At 42.4% G+C, this 22,270-nt stretch overlaps 1 protein-coding gene across 7 annotated transcripts in view; it reads left to right on the top strand.

Moving 5' to 3' along the window:
* Positions 1-2,353: 2,353 nt before the first annotated feature.
* Positions 2,354-22,270, top strand: part of ZBTB20 (zinc finger and BTB domain containing 20) — a 1,035,663-nt gene continuing 1,015,746 nt past the window's right edge. For 3 of the 7 annotated variants that reach the window (XM_064283302.1, XM_064283702.1, XM_064282699.1), the window contains exon 1: positions 2,354-2,516. The gene's annotated coding sequence lies outside the window, so the exon portion shown is untranslated. The other 4 variants (XM_064283024.1, XM_064282551.1, XM_064282623.1 and 1 more) reach the window with 2 other exon arrangements.

The following is a 22,270-nucleotide window of genomic DNA, read 5'->3' as shown; positions in this document are numbered from 1 at the left end:
GGTCCATAAAACAAAGGGAGACTAAAGGGGCACAGTAGCCCAGTGGCTAGGACTAGAAGGCAGGAGGGAACAGGAAAGCTGGTAATAGGGAACTCACGGTTGAAAAGGGAGAGTGTTGACATGTCGTGGGGTTGTTAACCAATGTCATAAAACAATACGTGTACTGTTTAATGGGAAACTAGTTCTGTAAACCTTCACCTAAACTACAATTAAAAAAAAAATTCTACCGCTGACAAACACCTTCATGATAAATATACTTTTATATATATATATAAATTCTAAATGTTTTGACTTCTGGATTCAACAGTAATTTGTATATACTTTACTGGACTCCAAACTTGACACCTGATGCAATATTTTTTCCGGATTCTGAGAGCCTTATACATATTACACTCAAAGTTAGTTCTAATGGTATTAATGAGGCCTTGTACTTTTTTTTTCAATGGGGCCAATTCATTTTGCTTAGGTTCTGCCAAAAGCCTCTAATCAAAGCCCAACATCTTGCATAAAAAAACATGCTGTATGTAGCAAGGAAGTCTAGGTTAAGATCTAGAGGATTTCATCCGTGTCTATTAGAAGCTGTACCTGAAATACATGTCGTATCAACAAGGGCTTTCACATTGCAAACAGTATATTCCTTCTATGCAAGGTATTTTTGGTTCAATTCCTTACTTTGTGCTAGATTATGGCTGAGTTCTCTAATTCAGTGCAGCTAATTTTGGCAGAAACTATTTTCTTCTTTGCATAGTGAAAGGCACTTTGTTTTTACATCTTAGTCCTTTTCAGGAATCTTCCTTTGGCTTCCTGCCGGGCTTAAGTCTCTTTCCCCGCACCTCTCCACCCCAACGCGGGAGTATCAGACCAATATGTGGGAAGAATTTGACTCTGGGGAATGCTATGTTGAGTGACAAATGGATGAGGATCAAGGTTTTATTGAAGCATCTGAACCGCATTTAATTTTCCGTGTTGTTTTATTTGTTCCTTCTGGCTCTCAGGATATTGAATTTTGTGGGCTCTGGTTGGGTCTTTGGTACTTCAGGCGTTTAGTAATAAGAAACATAATCCGCTTTTCCCGTTAGGATAATAAGTCCTCATTTACGTTGAAGACGGCTTCTCCGAGCCGTTTTACATACTGGTTTTCTAAACCTTCTAAACGAACATATTTTCTCTTAGAGTCCTGGCATTGCTTTGGTAGACTACGGTGACCTCAGCCCCTGGCACTCTGAGCTACCACCCTCCAAAAAATAGAAGAAGAGGAAAAAAAAAAAAAAAACCCACCGCTGAGCAACCCCGACTCTTAGCGACCCTATAGGACAGAGCAGAGCTGCCCCATGGGGTTTTCAAAGCTGCAATCTGTATGGTATTTTCAATCGCATTATATGCATGCGAAAGCTGGACAACGAATAAGGAAGACCGAAAAAGAATTGCTGCCTTTGAATTGTGGTGTTGGCGAAGAATATTGAATATACCATGGACTGCCAAAAGAACGAACAAATCTGTCTTGAAAAAAGTACAACCAGAATGCTCCTTAGAGGCAAGGATGGCGAGACTGCGTCTTACATACTTTGGACATGTTGTCAGGAGGGATCAGTCCCTGGAGAAGGGAATCATGCTTGGCAGAGTACAGGGTCAGAGGAAAAGAGGAAGACCCTCAACGAGGTGGACTGAAACAGTGGCTGCAACGATCAGCTCAAGCATAACAACGATTATAGGGATGGCGCAGGACCGGGCAGTGTTTCCTTCTGTTATGCATAGGGTCGCTAAGGGTCCCAACGGACCTGACGGCACCTAACAACAACAATCTGTAGGAAAGCACAGTGCCACATCTTCTTCCTCCAGAGCGGCTGGTGGGTGCAAGGGATCCACCTTTTCGCTACCAGCCGAGCGCTTTAACCACTGCGCCACCAGGGCGCGCAAGAATTCAAGCCAGATTCCGTGTCACCTGGCGCGCCAACGCCTCCCGGACCCTCTCTCCCGCTGTCCCTCCCATGGCCAGAGATCCAGCGCCATCCCGCTGCCCCCGCCGTGCACGACGGCGACAGCAACAGCGACAGCCTCTCCCCCCCCCGACAGCCGGCCAGCGCCGCCGCCGAGGGGCACCCGGCTGCACGCGCCCCGCGCGCCCCAGACACCTGCCGCTCACTGGCCGCCGCCGCTGCCCCTCACCCCACAGCGCCCACGGCCATTGGCTCCAGGCCGCCGCTCGTCATCCTCCGGTCTGGCCGCAAGTCCCGCCCCCGTCGCCGGGTCATTTAAGTTTATCACAAATAAATAAATAAAGGAGGAAATAGAAATGCGTAGAAAGTAAAAGCAGGAGGGAGGGGGCGGGGCGTGGCGGCCACTGGGGGAGGAGCGGAGTAGACAGCCAAACTTGATCGCGCCTGTTTGCACCAATCCTGGCTCACTTCATTCAGCGTTGACGGATTCTCTCAGCCAATAGCCTTGCAGCTCTCGGATCCCTGCACAACGAGAAACAGCTGACCTCTCCAGAGTGGGCGAAGGGGCGGCAAGGGGAGGTAAGTGGGAAGGCGGCCGACCAATCTCATGTTAACAGTTCTCTGAGCGACGTTTCTGCGCTCCAATGAATCTTTGAGATAGCGGATTGGGCCTCTTCTAGCACTCCGGCGGTGTTTGGTTCTGTTGTACATAGGGTCACTATGAGTCGGAACCGACCGGACGCACCTAACAACAACAGAAGGTGGTAGAAATTAGGGCTGAGGCGGATGAGGGAGGGACCAGAGGAAGGGAGGAGGAAGAGTGCATTTTGTTTATGGGCGGTAACCTCAGGAGGGGCGTCCCATTCTCATTGGCTCGCCGAAGCTCAGAGTGGCATGACAGCCACCCAATAGGGGGAAGAGAGAGAAGGTTCGCGACATGCGGCGCCCAATGTGGGCCTTTCGCCGAAGAAGTAGGGGCGGGGGGAAGTTTAGGAGTTGAGGAAAGAAGATTAAAGAGCGCGAGGAGGTAACGCCAAAGACTCTAATTTGTTGCGGGGCGGGCGGGAGGGCGGGGTGTGTGCGCGCCGAGGGGACCCGGCGTCTGCGAGGCGCTGGGAGTGAGGGGCGGTGGGCCGGGGAGGGAGGGGAGCGGGGTGGGGCGGGGGGAGCGAGTGGCGGAGCCGCCGCGCGCGCCCCCCAGCCCCGTGCGCGTGCCCGCCCCCAGCGGAGTCCGTTTGCGCGTGCGCGGCGGCGGCGGCCGCGCCCGAGGCCGCGGCGGGGAGGGTCCTGCCGCCGGAAACGGCCGCAGCCGCCTGTTTTCTCCTCCCCGCGCCCGGAGCTGCCGCTGCGGAGAAGAGGAGCTGCTGGCGGCGCCGCGTGTCGCCCGGCCTCCGCCGTCCTCCCCGCCTGCCGTGGCCCCGCCGTCTCTGCAGCGTGCGCGGAGGGCTGGGGGCGGGAGGGCCGGGCCCGGAGCCGCCGACGGCCCTGCAGACGCCCCTGCAGACGCCTGGCCTCCAGGACCAGCGAGTCGGGGGCCTGGGGCGCGGAGGACCGGCCGTCCCTTTTCTCCCGCCTTTGGGGCCCGGAGGACCGGCCGTCCCTTCTCTCCCGCCTTTGAGGCCCGGAGGGAGGACCGGCCGTCCCTTCTCTCCCGCCTTTGGGGCCCAGAGGCCCGGCCGACCCTTCTCTCCCGCCTTTGGGGCCCGGAGGACCGGCCGACCCTTCTCTCCCGCCTTTGGGGCCCGGAGGACCGGCCGTCCCTTCTCTCCCGCCTTTGGGGCCCGGAGGACCGGCCGACCCTTCTCTCCCGCCTTTGGGACCCGGAGGACCGGCCGCCCCTTCTCTCCCGCCTTTGGGGCCCGGAGGACCGGCCGCCCCTTCTCTCCCGCCTTTGGGGCCCGGAGGACCGGCCGCCCCTTCTCTCCCGCCTTTGGGGCCCGGAGGACCGGCCGACCCTTCTCTCCCGCCTTTGGGGCCCGGAGGACCGGCCGCCCCTTCTCTCCCGCCTTTGGGGCCCGGAGGACCGGCCGTCCCTTCTCTCCCGCCTTTGGGACCCGGAGGACCGGCCACCCCTTCTCTCGTCTTTGGGGCCCGGAGGGAGGACCGGCCGTCCCTTCTCTCCAGCCTTTGGGGCCCAGAGGCCCGGCCGACCCTTCTCCTCCCGCCCTGCGGCCCGGAGAACCGGCCGTGCCTTCTCTCCCGCCTTTGGGGCCCGGAGGACCGGCCGACCCTTCTCTTCCCGCCTTTGGGGCCTCGGGACCCGGAGGGCCGGCCGTCCCTTCTCTCCAGCCTTTGGGGCCCGGAGGACCGGCCACCCCTTCTCTCGTCTTTGGGGCCCGGAGGGAGGACCGGCCGTCCCTTCTCTCCAGCCTTTGGGGCCCAAAGGCCCGGCCGACCCTTCTCTCCAGCCTTTGGGGCCCGGAGGGCCGGCCGACCCTTCTCTCGTCTTTGGGGCCCGGAGGGAGGGCCGGCCGTCCCTTCTCTCCAGCCTTTGGGGCCCAGAGGACCGGCCGACCCTTCTCTCCAGCCTTTGGGGCCCGGAGGACCGGCCGCCCCTTCTCTCCCGCCTTTGGGGCCCGGAGGACCGGCCGCCCCTTCTCTCCCGCCTTTGGGGCCCGGAGGGAGGCCCGGCCGCCCCTTCTCCTCCCGCCCTCGGGCCCCGGGGAGGCGTTCCGGAATGTGTGTCCACACCTGAGAGAAAAACACCTGGGAGCTTGGGGAAAGTTGCAGAGGCGCGCTCTGTCTGCACTGGGGCGAACCGCCCGCCCCGCCCCGCCGCCCTACGCGCCAGAAGCTCTCTTCCTTGTGTGTGTGTGTGTGTATTTAAGGATGCTGAGAAAGCAGGAGGCAGAGATTTTTTTTTTTCCCCCGAAAAGTTGTATTGATAAACACAACTTGCACAAACATATGCTAGGCACACACAGAAACGATAAACAGGAGCTAAAAACACAGTATGGCGTAGCTAGGCTACCTAGCGCGGTAACCGGCGATCTCTTACCCTAAACGGAGGTGCGTGGGGTCGGGAACAGGGCTTCGCTATCCGGGGAGGAGTTTGGGAGCCCGTGGGTGTAGCACCGTCCGTGCGAGCAGCCTTGGCTCGGGCTGAATTGAACATGTTAGCTTTCTAGACAAGCGAACGTTTTCTCGACTGCTACTTTTTTTTTTCCTTAACCATGAGCAATACCAAAATGTGGTTAAAGGTGGAGGATTTCTCACTGCGCGGCCGCATCATCAGCTTCAGCACGTAAAATGGGCAAAGGCCACATTTACCCAGTGTTTTCAAGTGGACTGTATTCTAAAGTTATTGTTGTAACTTGTTGAGATGGAAAGTTTTTAACAAATCATAATTACGTTGAAAAACAAATTGGAAAACCTATAAACACTCAAATGATAAGCAGTCATCGTTAATTTAAACTGATAGAGGGTTTGCTTGGATACCTGTTGCTCACCTCAGTACCTTTTCCTAGCATGCAGGAACAGTTGGGTAAAACCCCTCTTGCTTCTCCCGTGTATACCTTTTGCTCAGTCAAGATTTGGTCACTTTCCACATTTCTCCTTTACTTGCAGGTATTTCAGTATATTTAGAGAAAAAGGTAACCCACTGACGTTGATTTTCATACTTGGTTTGCTCTTTGCCATTCTTAATCAGAAAGTATCCAAGTTAATACCCATGGCTCCATATTGCTCTGCTGTATTAGGGATAGACTTTTCCCAAGAAACCTTTTGGACTTGTCTTTGGAGAATTGCTGATGTTATTTGCTGTTCATTACTCAAGGTTTACTACCTAAGAGAGATTGTGATTCCTAGTGAGCTCAGTTTCGGAGGGGGGCTTTAGTCATGAGAAAACAGGGTGTTCAAACAGGTGAGAAGAAACAAAGGTTTTCTAGAAATATAGCAGCTGCTTAGATATTTGGACAGTTGGGTATTTTTGGTTTTGTGATTTCAGATCTCATCTTACAAACCAGCTAAATACAGACCTTTTGCCGAGGAAGATCAGGTGACTACCAGCACCCAAACCAGTACACCTGTGGTGGTCAGGTCTTGATTTTAACAGGCTAAAGAAAGAAGTGTAAGACTAAAAATGGTCCAGATTTATCCATGTTCAGGAAGAAGTCTTTATGTTTACCTTTCTAGGGCAGTGTTCTAAGGTTTTTCTATGACACCAAGCAAATACAGGTATTGTTCACGTGTACACTTAGCTGCTGAAGGACAATATGACATTAAATTAAATAGAGGAAAGAAACTTTCGTGTGGGGGGTTATAATTTTTTGTCTGTGTTTAGAGCTACTAGTTGATGTGGTGTGGTGCCAGTTTCTAATTAAGTAGTTAGATGGGGAAGTTTTTGAAACCCACAGATATCCAGCAGCCCTTGGTGTCAAGAATTCCATTGCTTGGTATAGGAAGAAAAAGCTGTTTTGAATGAATTATTTTTGTCTCAGGAATAAAGTCTTCAGAAAGCTTCTTAGCTGACTGATACTTCCTAGAAAAAAGGTTAGACTGAATTATTAGGTCATTGTCAGAGACCAAAAAAGATACAAATAAATGTCTCAATCTAAAATTTATAAAATGAATTACAAATTATTCTGAAAAGCTTCAGAGTAAGTGGTAAAGGGAAATTTTGAAATATTTGTTAGACTCAAAATTGTCATTGTTTATTCTGAAATTGATGGTTAAATTCACCAACTTGTTGCTTATGGGTCACACACGATTCTAGACACTTGGGATATACCAGTGAACACAATTGGTAAAGTTACCTGCTTGTGTGGAGCTTAAATTCCAGGGTCACAAGTACTTTGTATGCCTCAGATTGCTGGAAGAGGAGATTGTTTCCTGAGGCTTTAAAAGTTAGCTGCTTTCTTGTTTTAGGGAATAGGATTTGAGAGGCTTTCTGAAGTCTGAGTGAGGGTGGAGTTTTACCAGCTGTCTGGGATAGGACAGGAAAAGCTTACCTTTATTCATTTGCACCACTCATTGTCCTGAAACATTCTCCATACATTTCAGTAGGTCTTTTTGACAGGTAATCTTGTTATTTTTTTAATAAATTTCAACGATGTCTTGAAATGAATAAAATATTTCTTTATATTTAAAAAAAAAAATCTTGTGTCTTGAAAGGGACTGTGAAGTTGTTACAGAGTGTTTCTCCTTAGCAAAGTGTGGTAAGACAAAAGCGAGACTGTGAATTTTGGGTTAGGATTTGTTTTAGGAGTATTTCTGAAAAAAAATCAAGTGCCTAAATCTTTCTCCTTCATGGTTTTACCAGGAAAAGAGGGAAATTCATTGTAATTAATTTAGAGGTGACATTAAAAGAGAGACAGAGAGGGGTCTGCACAAATTGCTTTGTTATTTAAACCTTTCTTTCAAACTACAAAAGCATTTGATTGGCACTTCACTGATTTAATGGACCATTTGTAAAGAGAGAGGAACGTTACAGAAGGTTTTAGCATGACTTTAAATCTAATCATTTAGTCCGTAGGTGTAAAAATCCTAGGTTTCTAACAGAAGGAAACCGGGGGTGTTTAAGGGAGTATATGATTTAGTGCTGAGTTTGTTGCCTCAAGTAATTCATAGTTCTCAAACAGCAAGTTCTGATTTTTGTTATTTTTCTTCATCACAGAGGGTCTTATTTTGTTAACCAAATGCAAGTTCAGTTCTTAAATAGGATAACTTTTTTACAACAGGCCTCCCTTCCCCAGTCCCCTCATTCCCAGTTGTAAAGGACTTGGATATCTGTAACTAGGTCTTTATTTATGTTAATTTGTAGAATAATGACCTTCCAGAAATGGTACGAATCAGTGCACTTTAGAGTGCATTGAGGCTGCCTCTGGCTATTTGTATACAGACTTGCCCTGATCTGAAAGCTATAAATAGAAAGACTTAGGAAGAAAAGCAGAGCCTTTAAAACCAGTGGAATAAATTGTTTTCACTGAAATCTAATTTTAAAGAGCAAAGTGGAAGAATGGTTGTTAGAATGGTAAAGAACTAACACGTTTTCCTTTTTCTAGTAAGGATGGCCCACCCGTGTGTGGTTGTGTGCCTGTGGGTATATATTTTTATATAAGCAGTTTTTAAATAAAGATCTATTTCAGTACTGGGTAAATAAATCCAATCCTGTCTTGTGGTCCTTGACATGGAATAAGTTCAAAGTTCCCAGGTGATTTTGTTTAACTCCTGTTGTGAGTTACTGAAACTTTTTCCGAGCAACACGAAAACAAAAGCTAATCTTTGTAAAGGACATAAAAATGTTGGGCTAAAATGTATTTTGGGAATTTTTTAAAGCACTGTTGCCCGTATTTTTAAAAGCACTATTGTCTCTAAAGGGGAAGAGATTTGAAGTGAAAGTGCAGAATTCTTAGAATCCTGTATCTCCATCATAAGACTGTTGAGAGTTTCAAGAAGAGGTATTCATAGGGCAAAAGGCAAAATCTTGACATCTGTCAAATTTTTCTAGTAATAAAGGAAGTATGACTCATTTTAATAATTCACATATTTGTAAGGTAAGTGTAAGTATGTGTAGAATGAATTTTAAGTCAGAATTTGGGGTGTTATTGGCTAGACACAGTCATTTCTTTGCCAGAGATACTGGGCTGTGTGAGGGCTAACCATCTGTCAAGTGGTAGAGACAAAGAAGGGTTTGATATACTAGTCTAAAATTTCTACAAACTTGTTTTGAATTGTATTGTCATTTTGTTTTGGCCTTCAAACTCTGTGTTGACTATGTACTGGGTCAGTCACCCTACTCTGTTTTATGAACAAATCTATTCAAGGTCTAGATGAGGTTACTGTCACAGTTGATGTGATCTAGAGCAAGATAAAATAGGTTTTGATTTTGCTTTCATGTCATGATCAGAAACTCACAAGTGGGCCACCCACTAGCAGTTATACAAATGACTTTAAGCATACTCATTTTCACCCACTCATTCTTAGTTTTGAGTGTCTTAGTTCTTTTGGTTTATGTATTCAAGCCTTGTTATTTCAAACCCATTCCTGAGCTGTTTGGGTTGGGGGCTGGGGGAGTTGCAACAGGAATCCAGATTGCCTGTTTTAGGTACAATATGGTGTGATGTGAAATTGAAACAGCAGATTGGTGAGAAACTTTAGTTTCAAACAAATATAAACTAGTTTGTTCAGTGAAGTCATACACAAAACAGTAGCCTTTATTGACAGGGCAACATCCCCCCCCCCCCCCAGTAATTTCCACATCATGAGGTCACTTTGGTTCTTTGTGCCAACAGCCTGTATCCAGGGCATCATATAAGAAAAAGAACCCATAACATTGCTGATTGTCATGGTATACTTAGATATGGCAGGCTACAGAATTATTTATAGCAGTGCTAATTATATCAATAAAAATAGCAATATTAATGCTGTGAGTGTCAAAATCCATTCCTGACAGTATGAGGTAAACAGAACTACAGTCAAACAAAGCAGCCAGCCTGTCTCTACTGTCAGCTCATGAATTTGCCCTTCAGGAAAAATACACACACAGGGTAGAGTTAGGTGTACTGATTTAATCTCTTTTTCAATTGTGTTTGATTGTTCTAAGGTGTTCTTTATTTCTAACTCAACACTATTAAAAAGATGTGCATTCTTAGTTTTAAAATTCTTGGTATCCATTTTCTTACTGACTTTGTAAGTCAGTTTCTAGAGATTTACTGATTTGTAGTTAAGAGCTTTGTAAATTACCAGAAATTCATTGTATGCGTAGCCTCATTTTTGGACACAGATTACCACTGCAAAAGGAAACTGGAAGAACCTCTAACAATTTTATGATATAAAAGGAAACATAAACTACCACCAACACACACGCATACACACAAACACACAAAGTCTCAATAAATCTCTGGCTTCCTCTAGACATAAAACACGTCCTTTTCCATGGTTTTGATTTTAAGGAAAAGCATAAATTTTCTCGGTAGTTTTAATTAACTTCCAATCCATTTTTATAGTTTTATGACATTTTTAACTTACTTTGCAAGGCATTTAAAATCAAATAAGTGAAAGTCATTCAATCCAAACAGCATTTTTAACTTGAGAGGACATCCCACTTTTCAATCACTCATGTATTAGATTTAATTCTTACTTGATTGCACCATTGTCAAAAATCCCAGATAACAGATGCAGGAGAGGTGGTTCTCGGTCCAGTGCTACCACTAACTAGTTGTATGATCTTGGAGACTTAGTATAATCTGTTTGAGTCTTTGCCTCAGCTTTTTCGTCTGAGAAGGCAGCACAGAGACAGACCTCGTTCAAACTGAGGGAGATTCTGCTGTGCTCTCTACTTTGGTTTCAGGAACCAGTACCAAAAAAAACCAAACCCACTGCCATCAAGTCGATTCCGACTCATAGCGACTCTATAGCTGGCTTAAATGTGGGCCACCTAGGACTTGGAATATAAAGAACACTGGTTTTGGTACAAAGACGTGACCATCAATCCTTTCTTGAACTAGGAAGGAAGTTTAGGTTGAGTACAAAGAGATGCAACTTAGAGTAATAACCTATGTGGTAAACCTGAGGACAGCTGTCATTTACTGAGTGCCTACTGTGTATCACACTGTGTGCTTTAGCTAATTTAATGTGTAAATAACCATCTGTCATAATTATTTTTGATCCTAGTTTATGAATAGGGAACTGAGACAGAAGTTTTCCTAGGTCACAGATGAAAGTAGACAATTCCCAGAAAAGATTGAATTTGTGGATCGCCAGCTTTTGGCATAGTGCATACACTGGAGTAGCTGCTGAAGTATATTCTGAATGAATGGAGGAAATAAAGATGTTTTTCAGATACATGTCCCAATTTTCCTGATCTTTTGAGTTTTTAGTCAGAGCAAAAAATTACCCTTGGTGTCATTCTCAGTGAGACAGTGCTCAGTGTCCTGAGAGATTAGTTTAGTCTTACATTTGTATGATTTTTTTAAAATTGGAATTCTTCATAAAAACATTAAAGATCTTTACAATGCAGGCTTACCAAATTTCTTGGTCATTATCCTGAAATCACTTGCTATGGCATTTATAATCAGAGTTTCTGTTCGTTGCCCAGTTTTCAAATACAAAAAAACAAAACAAAACCCCTGTTAGCTTTCCGAAGGGTTCAGTGGATATGTGGAATCAAATACATTCAATTATCCTTTAATTTTGTTTTATTTCATTATGTAACATAGCCTTTGATCTCCTTAAAGCATACAGCTTGTTTGACAGCTATTACCTTTGCACCTTCACGGATTTGGTGTTTTTAAAGGAGGCTCCACCAGGCTTCAGATGGAATAGAATCTAGACTTCTGTCAGGTAACTTTGTCTTCATACTGAAAGAAAAGCTCAGTTTTACCTGATGGTATAAATGCATTTCTACCAAAGTAATTCACTCAAATGATCAGCTCAGTTAAAGTCCCATGAGTTTGGATTATAGTTAGTATATCCAGCAGATGTTAATGAAAAAGAAATTAGAGAAACATTCAAAATGCTTTTTTTTTTAAACTTCAAATAAATGACATCAAACCAAGTGAAAACAGATATGTATGCTGTGTATGCATATATTCTCATATACTGTTATCTACAAGATGCTAAAGGCTTGAAAAGCTTTTAAGAGATAATAATCATTGTTGCGTTATACTGCACATATGAGTTGAATCATCTGAGTGGAGTCAAGGAATAATGAAGACACTGGACTTCTATGTCTTTTCCTTATAAAAACATTGCTCATATTTCCTTCGGACCCTTATTCTTAGCACATTAGGAAGTGTAATAATTAGTATGCTTCAAAAGGATACCTTACCTGACTGGGCAAAATGTACCGTGACGTTAGAAAGACGCTCGACATTCACCTTACGCATGGCACCTTGGACCTCCTGGTTCACCGTCATTGGCTCTCTGCTTCGGTTCTTGTTCTTTGACATCTGAGTCACCTAGTCTTAACAGCTGTGTTGTTCACATCTCCCCTTCCAGTATATACTTGACCCTCAGAGAAGTACCTTTGAAAATTCATGGTTTTAATAACTTTTCAAGTTAAGGGTTGAGAGCAAGGCAATACTATGTTGAAGGGGTGACGAGCTGAAAAGCAGGATAAAAAAAAAAAACAACAGTATTCCAGGTTCTTCTTATTCACATATTCTATGTTGTAGTTTTGACATTTATTATAAAGCAGATTGCCAAAGTGTACAAAAGCCAAAAATAAACGGTTGTTGATTTTCTGTCATTTTGGGTTATACATACTTCTGTTTTATTTATCAATCATGTATTAACGAGTTTTTTTTTTTATACAAAGGTGGGTACATCAGGTGTAGAGTGAGTCTAATTCTGTTTGGTGTTTTATATTACATTTAAACCATGTTTAACTCATGACTCAAATTCTTTGACATTTATCAATTGGGAAATGATGACATTTACAACTATCCCAGACTGAACTGTGGGTCCTTAAGGGCATCTTTGTACCCTGGTGCTTAGCACAGTACCTGGCACACAGGAGGGATTCGATAAATGTTTGTTGAGCGGAGTCTTTTGTATTTATATTAGGTAGATTATGTTGATCATTGCTTATCCGGCCATCCGTTCCTTTATTTTCTAGTGACTCTGGTTCAAGTTTAGCATTGTTGTAATTGTTCCTGCCCTGTAGGCTTTCTCTATACTTTTCCAAAACCCAAGCATTTTTACACATGCACATGATATTTTATCCTTTTAGATACTTAATGAAATCCTATCATAGTAGAAGTCCAATAAAAAATTATATTTATCATGAATCAGAAAAGAAATACATCAGAATATCTTCCATCAATGGTGAAACAAACCTGCTACAATCAATTCAGAATACTGTGCTGGAATAGAGTATACAGAATTACGCTACTTGCTGATTCAAGGGTGAAACCCAGGTTTCATATCCTATAGAATTCTGACCTGGATAGTAGGACAACCTATTTTGCACATCCTAGTTTGTGACTGAGGTTTTGAAAATCTTACATATGCTTTCTAATTCTCAAAAAAAAAAAAAACATAAAATTTCATGCAATTAAAAACACAGTTTTAAAGAAGTTTCCTGAATACAACGAAGCACTTTGAGGGGCAGAGTAGCAGGGGCAGGGGTCTGGAGACCGTGGTTTCAGGGGACATCTAGGTCAAATGGTGTAACAAAGTTTATTAAAATGTTCTGCATCCCACTTTGGTGAGAGGCGCCCGGGGTCTTAAAAGCTAGCATGTGGCCATCTAAGATGCATCAATTGGTCCCAACCCACCTGGAGCAAAGGAGAATGAAGAACACCAAAGACACAATGAAAATATAAGCCCAAAAGACAGAAGGGGCCAAATAAACCAGAGACTACATCAGCCGGAGGCCAGAAGAACTAGGTGGTGCCTTGCTGCCACCAACGACCGCCCTGACAGGAAACGAAACAGAGAGTCCCTGGTGGAGCAGGAGAAAAGCGGGGTGCAGAACTCAAATTCTAGTAGAAAGACCAGACTTAGTGGTCTGACTGAGACTGGAGGGACCCCAGAAGACATGGCCCCCGGACTCTCTGTTAGCTCAAAACTAAAACCATTCCCAAAGCCAGCTCTTCAGATAAAGATAAGACTGGGCTATAAGACATAAAATGAAACTCGTGAGGAATGTGCTTCTCAGCTCAAGCAGACACAGACTAAATGGGCAGCTCCTGTATGGAGGCGAGATGAGAAGCCAGAAAGGGACAGGAGCTGGTTGAATGGACACAGGAAATCTGGGGTGGAAAGGAGCTGTGTGCTGTCACATTGTAGGGAGAGCAACTAGGGTCACATAACAATGCGTGTATAAATTTTTGTATGAGAAAAACTAAATTGAACTGTAAACTTTCACTTAAAACAATAAAAAAAAGGTAAAACAAAAACAAAAAAACGGTTTTAGTTTATTTAGAAGTCTAGTCCAGTGAGACACTCTATAGGTGATATTATATACTTAGTCCTTCTAGACAGCAGAAAAGATAGCTGGACTGTGAACTATTTACAGATAGTGTCACGTAAACGACAGTGTAGGGCGTATTTAATTCCTATATAACAGCTCACATGCTCTTTCATGCTTATAAGACTTTAGCTAGTTAGACGTTGGAAAACTTAGGTGATTGATCAAAGTCATAATTTGTCTTTTGGGTGCGTTTCTAACAAACTACAGCAAATTGATGTGAAGTTGTTTCCAAAACAACAGATAATTATGTCCTAGAATAATTAAAACTGGGATTGCATTAAAACTTACTTTGAATGATTTATAACTGTAGTATATTTTAGGATCTGTATCCAAAAGCATACAGAAAACATATGGTCATTTCAGGATTATACTTTCTGAGAAAACTAATGGTTCTTAGGAAAAATTATAATGAATTCTCAGACACACATACATCCACGTGCACACACACAGACTTTTTTTAAATTAAGCATTCTGAAAAGAAGGCGACGTATATGTGGCTGTTAATGTGGCTACCTTCCCTCTCACTTATAATTTCAAGCTGGTTGCTTTTCTGCATCGAATGGGTACTGAGATGTCTGAACAACTGTTCGGACACTTTTGGGAGCAAACCACAGTTTTGACACTTTTTCTAGAAAGTAGGTTGGGCAAGCAACTAGCAAACAGGCTAGAGTTAAAGATTATAAAACAGCAGACATTGGGAAGAACTTGGACTTCAGAGGTCTGTGAACTCCCGTGGAAGATAATGAAAATTTGGTCAATTTGAGTATTCAGGTCTTCCTGACTAGCTAAAAAGCCAAGGTAGCTGGATAAGCTGGCCGAGTCTTCTCTGTCCCTGAACCTGAGAAGGACTACAGGGATGAAAAAACAAAAACAAAAACAACCAACCAATTCTCCTGAGTCGATTCTGACTCGTGGCCATCCCATGTGACGGGACAACAGAAATCCTCCAGATGTCTTGGCAGGGAACTGACAGGCTGTTTACTTTTGCTTTCTACCACCTATGATATTTCTGCCATTTAGGATACTCTGACAGGGCTGTAGTGGCACAGTGGTTAAGAACTCAGCTGCTCACCAAAAGCTTGGCTGTTCAAATCCACCAGCCGCTCCTTGGGACCGTTCTACTCTGTGGTACCGGGTCACTCTGAGTGGGAATCAATTGGACCACGTGTTTTTTTTTTTTAACAACCAGACATGAGCTCCAGTGAGTTATCAAAGAGAAATAACAATCCATTTAAGGAACCAAGTATGAGAGAGAGAGAGAGAGGAAGATCAGGTAGAAATGATGATGATAATGAAAATTTGCAGACAGTAAGTAGTTCTTTGCACTTAATCGGCATATATTTTGTGTATATTTCAAGTTGCGTGTTTGATACTAAGCCTCTTGACCCACCGGTAATAGAACATATTACCAATAAAGCTGTCCAAACCTCAAACATACAAAATGGTGGGATCCACGGAAGATATGAAAGGAGCCTGGTGGTGCAGTGGTTAAGTGCTTGGGTGCTAATTAAAAGGTCAGCGGTTCAGAACCCACCAGTCACTCTATGGGAGAAAAGACCTGGCAGTCTGCTTCTGGAAAGATTACAGCCTAGAAAGCCCTATGGGAAAGTTCTGGTCTGTCCTGGAGTGTTGCTAGGAGTCAGAATTGACTTGAGAACACGAAACCACAATGGAAGGTGCGAATACATTTAATTGTGGAAGGTCCACAACGAGTTTTCAGAATTTGTTTCTTTCTCTGGTCACTGAGGAAAATTCTTCATTCAGGTACATACTTCTGATGACATCTTGTTCTAGCATAGGGATATTGCTGTTTTATGGGGAGTCTGGGCCTTGACATCTGGACGTAATTATAACGCTCCATTGTGTTTTGACTTAGTAAATGGCCCTGGATGCTAAGCACAGCTGTGTTATCTGTTGTTATGTTTCATTGGAAATTCTCTCCTTATAATTTGTAGTGACTATATAGCATGAATACTTTAAATACTAAAATCTTTATCATCTTTTAGTTACCAGAAGCCAAATTTGTCTATTTTTGTAGGGGTGTGGGAGTAGCAGGAAATACCTACATTGTGATTCATTCGTTAAGCACATTACACAAGAATAAAAATATTTACATTCTTTTATTACAGAAACATAGACATAATCTTTGTATTTGTCTTGACTCTATATCCTGCCTTCTATTAAATATACCTAGATTCTAGCTTGGAGAAAGTGAAATGGGTGAATGTGTCTAAGTCTAAATAAAGGCTTTCTGTTATACCTGACTTCTTCCAAGAATACTTCTCCCTTTTAAAAATTTCTTGCCCCAATAATTTGGCTTTTACTTTCTCCTTAAATATCTGGTATGTTGCACTAGCCTAATCTTTCATTTCTCCACTGTTCTTCCTGTAATGGACACAATGTTATAAGAAAGCTGAAAAGATAGATCTGAAAAGGGACAACAAATTTTCTTTGCATTTCTTTAAATAAACCTCAGGCGAGGCTAATAGTAAACATCACCTGAAGTGATTCTGTTTGGTGTTAGGTATGCCACCTAATGAGACCATTCCAGTAAATCTGACACATTTGCACTTTCTATTTGTTCATAGGTTATATTAATTGTGAATTAACGGCAGTCATGGTGCATGTATTTTTATATAGCTATCTCTTCACTCTTGCTTAACGATAGTGATGCTAGTAGAAGGACTTCTTAGTATATGCCAATATGCCATCTGCATACGCCGCTGCCAGTCATCTCTTCGTTTCTCTTCCTCCGTTCAAGAAAATTTCTGACCGTTCATGATCACTCTCTCAAACGTGAGTTGCAGCTTGGTAGAGAACACCAGGGAAATCTGCAAGTGATATGTTTATTCTGATCCTGAGTATCAAACCAAAGTGATCTCTTAATCCCTAATATTCTTTCAATTTCTCGTAGTCAGGAAAGACATTTCTTTCACTTCAAAGTAAACCTTGAATACTTTTTTATCAAGATCTTCCATTTCACTTTGGAATGGACTGTGACCAAATCGTTTTTTTTGTATTGTTACCAGCATTCCAGAATATGGCACCCATCATCCTGTTCAGTGGTCAGTTCAGTTTATTTAGTTTATCCTCCCAAGTCTCTGCATGGGTTGAGTCATTCATGCTTAACCTTAAAACTAAATCTGTTTTTTTTTTTTCCCTCCCTCTTGTTCTTTTTTCTTTTTAACTGAGTTTTAACTTCACCAAGTAAAAATGCTTACTTGTTTAAACCTTTACATTTAAGGCTTTACATACAGTCTCAATCAGTCTTTTTAGCCCAGTTAGGATCTCATGTTTGAAAATGAATGGATACTATAAAGTATGGTCTGTGGAACCAGAAGCACCCACATAACCTGGGATCTTAGAATGCAGAATCTCAAACCCCACCCCAGACCTAATGAAGCTACACTTCATTTTAACAGGATCTCATGTGTTTCATATATATATATATATTAAAGTTTGAGAAGTACTGCTAAAGATCTTTTCTTTTTAAAAAGTTGGACTTCAGATGCACAGACTTGGTTAATCATAATCTGGTTCATGGTCGTTTTCCGTGCATTGCCCTCTTATATTTCATGCTTTCATTCATTCATTGGCTATTTTTCACCAGAATGAACACCTTTGAACCTAAGACCCAAGCAAAGAATTAGAACGTTAAAGATAGTTTAAATCTATGTGGTCTTCCCTTACCTTCACTAGCACTCCCCAACCAGAGGTAAACACTCTCCTGAATTTTGTGTTTATTGTTCCATTGATTTCAAAAATGTATATATATATTGCTTTATCACTTAAACTGTGTGACTAAATAATACATTAATATTGTGCTATATTCATGTCCTAGAATTTCCTTTTTTTTTGCTCTCAAAATTATTAAGATTCCCCCGTGATGTATGTAACCATTTCACCCTGTTCATCTGCACTTCTCTATAGTATTTGTGAGTGTACCACAGTTCACTCACCCTGTTCATCTGCACTTCTCTATAGTATTTGTGAGTGTACCACAGTTCACTCACCCTGTTCATCTGCACTTCTCTATAGTATTTGTGAGTGTACCACAGTGCACTCACCCTGTTCATCTGCACTTCTCTGTAGTATTTGTGAGTGTACCACAGTTCACTCACCCTGTTCATCTGCACTTCTCTGTAGTATTTGTGAGTGTACCACAGTGCACTCACCCTGTTCATCTGCACTTCTGTATAGTGTTTGTGAGTGTACCACAGTTCGCTCACCCTGTTCATCTGCACTTCTCTATAGTATTTGTGAGTGTACCACAGTTCACTCACCCTGTTCATCTGCACTTCTCTATAGTATTTGTGAGTGTACCACAGTTCGCTCACCCTGTTCATCTGCACTTCTCTATAGTATTTGTGAGTGTACCACAGTTCGCTCACCCTGTTCATCTGCACTTCTCTATAGTATTTGTGAGTGTACCACAGTTCGCTCACCCTGTTCATCTGCACTTCTCTATAGTATTTGTGAGTGTACCACAGTTCGCTCACCCTGTTCATCTGCACTTCTCTATAGTATTTGTGAGTGTACCACAGTTCGCTCACCCTGTTCATCTGCACTTCTCTATAGTATTTGTGAGTGTACCACAGTTCCCTCACCCTGTTCATCTGCACTTCTCTATAGTATTTGTGAGTGTACCACAGTTCGCTCACCCTGTTCATCTGCACTTCTCTATAGTATTTGTGAGTGTACCACAGTGCGCTCACCCTGTTCATCGGCACTTCTCTATAGTATTTGTGAGTGTACCACAGTTCACTCACCCTGTTCACCTGCACTTCTCTGTAGTATTTGTGAGTGTACCACAGTTCACTCACCCTGTTCATCTGCACTTCTCGATAGTATTTGTGAGTGTACCACAGTGCACTCATTCTTTCTCCACTGAATGGGCATTGAGTTGTTTCTCGTTTTTTGCTGATATGAATAGCGCTGGTATAAACATTCTTTTACGTGTCTCTTGGTGATGCTTGCAAGACACTCTCTCAGGTTGCTGGATCACAGGGTATGTTTACGTGTGTTGTGTTCTTCCTTTACCCTCAACTTCGCAAGAGATTGTGATATTGTTTTTCTAAAATGGTGTTTATTATCCATTTGTATTCCCACCAGCAATGGATAAGATAGACCTGTTGATCCTTCGTCTCTTTAACACATGATCCTGTCAGATTCCTTAATTTTTGCCACCTGAATAGATAAAAATGCTATCTCATCGTGGTCTCAGTTTTCATTTTCTTACTTACCAGCGAGGTCGTGTACATGTTATATGAGTTGTCTGTGAAATGCTTCTTCATACCTTCGCCCGTTTTTCTCTTCTCCTTTCTTGGAAATTTTTTATGATTGTTTTCTGTTGATTTGCATGAGTTCTTTATATATTCTAGATACTAATTCTATCTATTTGGATTTGTAGCTTGTCCTTTCCCTCCCTTTAAGTTATTCTAATGATTAGAGAAATCTTATGTTTTATGTGATAGAGAGTGATTCTACTATTTTCTTTTAGGGTTAGTGCTTTTTTATATCTTGGTTTAAGAGCTACTTCCCTGGAGTTAATTATTGTGTATTATATCGGGATGAAAATTAATTTTTTTTTTCAGAATGAGTACCCACTTTTCTAGCTCCATTTATTGAATGTTCTTGCCTTTCCCCAGTGATTTAGCATGGACCCCCCATATAGCAGGAGCTGATACATGTGAGGGTCTGTTTACGGGCTCGCTCTTTGGTGCTCTTGGTTGGCTTGACTAGCCCTGTGCCAATCGCACATTTTCTTAATGACCAGAGCTTCATAATAAGCCTTATATCTGGTGGGCCAAGTCCGCCAGAAATTTCTTTTTTTCCTAATTCTATCTTTTCCTTGAATCTCAGCCTTTTTTTTTTTTTTTTCTAAGCTAAATTTTAATGTAGAAACTACATGGTTAATTCTTCATATGTGCAATATAGTTATCAGTACATATATTTCATAATATCTGCAAGACTATCCAGAGAAATTCTTACCGTAGCCACTCGTTTTGGCTTATAGTTTGTTGATAATGCTAACCTGTAATATTTAAAAGCAAAACAACAACAAAACATTGTTTTGCCAGTCTTAAAGTACTTGAACTAATTTAATTTGAATACCACTCCAAATTTAATCAATTTAAGATTACAGATTGATGTTACAATTTCTTAATTTAACAAAATATAGAACATACACAGTTCACTTCCGTTACTTTTAGCAGCTATTCATAAATCTAAAGATAAGTTATTCCAATAGCTTCACATCCATTCAGAGATGATTATTATTATTTTTTAGCTAATTTTTTATTAGCATTAAGTGCCAGGCAATGTTTTAAGTGCTTAACATGTTTTAACTCATTTTCTCCTTATGACTTCATGAGGTAGTCACCAGCACTATTCCCATTTTACAGATGAGCAAACTAAGGCCAGGAATGGTTAAGTAGCTTGGTAGCTTGCTTATTAGAGGTCCAGGTGGTATGCCCATGTAGTGCTAAAGCATCTTTTCATATGAAATCTGCACTGGATTATGCTTCGACAGAACTAAGTTTATGATGGTTAGAGACGCCCACCTTCCCTCAGTCCTGCCCAAGCACCCAATATTTTTATTCAGGAGGATCAAGCTAAACGTTAACACCAAAGTCATTCTAGAAAAGCAATAGAAGATAAAACTCTATATAATCTTGAAGAAGTACATGAATTGGTCTTGGAAATGGAGGAGTGGGTATATGGTTACTGATTTTGAGTAATAGGCTGATTCTATATGTTATATGACACCAGGTCTCAGGTCTTATATTTCTTTGGCTGGTGGAACCTCCTTCACTTATCTGCCTTTTTCCTTTCTCAGATGTCCAGGGCTTATATAATGGTATATTTTTCAAAGGATTGACGCGTATTTTGCTTAACGTTTCTAGTTAAGAAATGCTCTTTGACAATTTAGTCTGTCTCCATTCTTAATCCTTTGTGTTTCTAGGATTCTTACTTCTTTTGTTTTCTCTTATTTGTGTCTGTTTTGATTTTTAGGAAACCCTGGTGGTGTAGTCTACTCTGTCCAATAGGGTCACTGTAAGTTGGGACTGACTTGACGGCAACGGGTTTGGTTTTTTTACTTTGATTTTTAAAATAAAATATTTGATATGATAGTTAAATTATTATATGTTTTATTAATAAGTCATATATTAAGACACCTTCAACTGTTAATCTGCTGTTCTAGGTATTAGTTGTTAAATTCTTTGAAGGGCAGATGTTACGGAGAAGTTTCTGTGGAATAGAGGGAAAATAGGTACTCACAGATATATTAAGAGATGATGGCAAAAACTGATATATGATTGAGACTCTTAATAGCTCTACTCTGTGCTGATCAGATCTCTTAGGGCAATACAGATTTAAGAAAGTGGAGGAAAGGGCCTTCGTTGACCTTTAGGGGATGCAACAGGGAGAGGTGCGTGATGCTATGGCCCACAGAACTAGCCTGTGACAGATTGTTTGGGAAGGAGCCATAGTTAGAACATTAGAGAAAACCATGCATGTTTCTCACAATGCTTGGGTTTTGAGATAAATTATAGGCCCTGACCCTTAGATTGATACACGTCTATCTCAAAAGTAGGTGTTTGACTTTGGAAATTAGGATTTAGAGAAGGCAGACCTTGAGAGGAGGAATGGGTAGGTGGTAAGTGATCTTGTTATGTAAATGTAGATGCATGGAAAGGTGATTGTCAGTAGGGGTTGAGGATCAATAAACACCGAGGTACTTAAATTAGGATATAATCTATAAGGGATAGAAATATTTTATCAGGCTCTATAGACAGTTATAGGAGCATGTGGTCAGAAAGAAAAAGAATAGGGTCAGTGTACAGATGGTCTTATGAGACAGATGTTCCTTGGAAAAGCAGAGGAGTGTAATGAATAAAAGCACTGTGAGGTTGTGGTACCCTCTGAGCGAACTAAAATCCATGGAGTACAAGGATGTCTTCAGAGATGTGTAACTCACACCCACTGCTATCAAGTCCATTCCTATTCATAGTGACTCTATTGGACAGAGTAGAACTGCCCCGTAGGGTTTCCAAGGCTGTAAACCTTTGTGAACGCAGACTGCCCCATCTTTCTCCAAAGGAGTGGCTGGTGGGTTTGAACCGTCGAATATTCAGTTAGCAGCCCAGGACTTTAAAACCACTGTGCCACTGGGGATCCTTAAAACCCAACCAAACCCACTGCTGTCGAGTCAATTCTGACTCATATTGACCCTATAGGACAGAGTAGAACTGCCCCACAGGGTTTCCAAGGAGCGCCTGGCAGATTCAAACTGCTGAGCTTTTGGTTAGCAGCCGTAGCACTTAGCCACTACACTACCAGGGTTTCTGACAGGACCATAAAACCCCATTGCCATTGAGTTAATTCGATTCCGACTTGTAGGACTATTGGACTA

The sequence above is a fragment of the Loxodonta africana genome, chromosome 1, assembly GCF_030014295.1.
Source record: "Loxodonta africana isolate mLoxAfr1 chromosome 1, mLoxAfr1.hap2, whole genome shotgun sequence".
Lineage (NCBI taxonomy): Eukaryota > Metazoa > Chordata > Mammalia > Proboscidea > Elephantidae > Loxodonta > Loxodonta africana.
The sequence above is the reverse complement of the archived record's forward strand: the minus strand, read 5'-3'. Positions and strand labels throughout refer to the sequence as shown.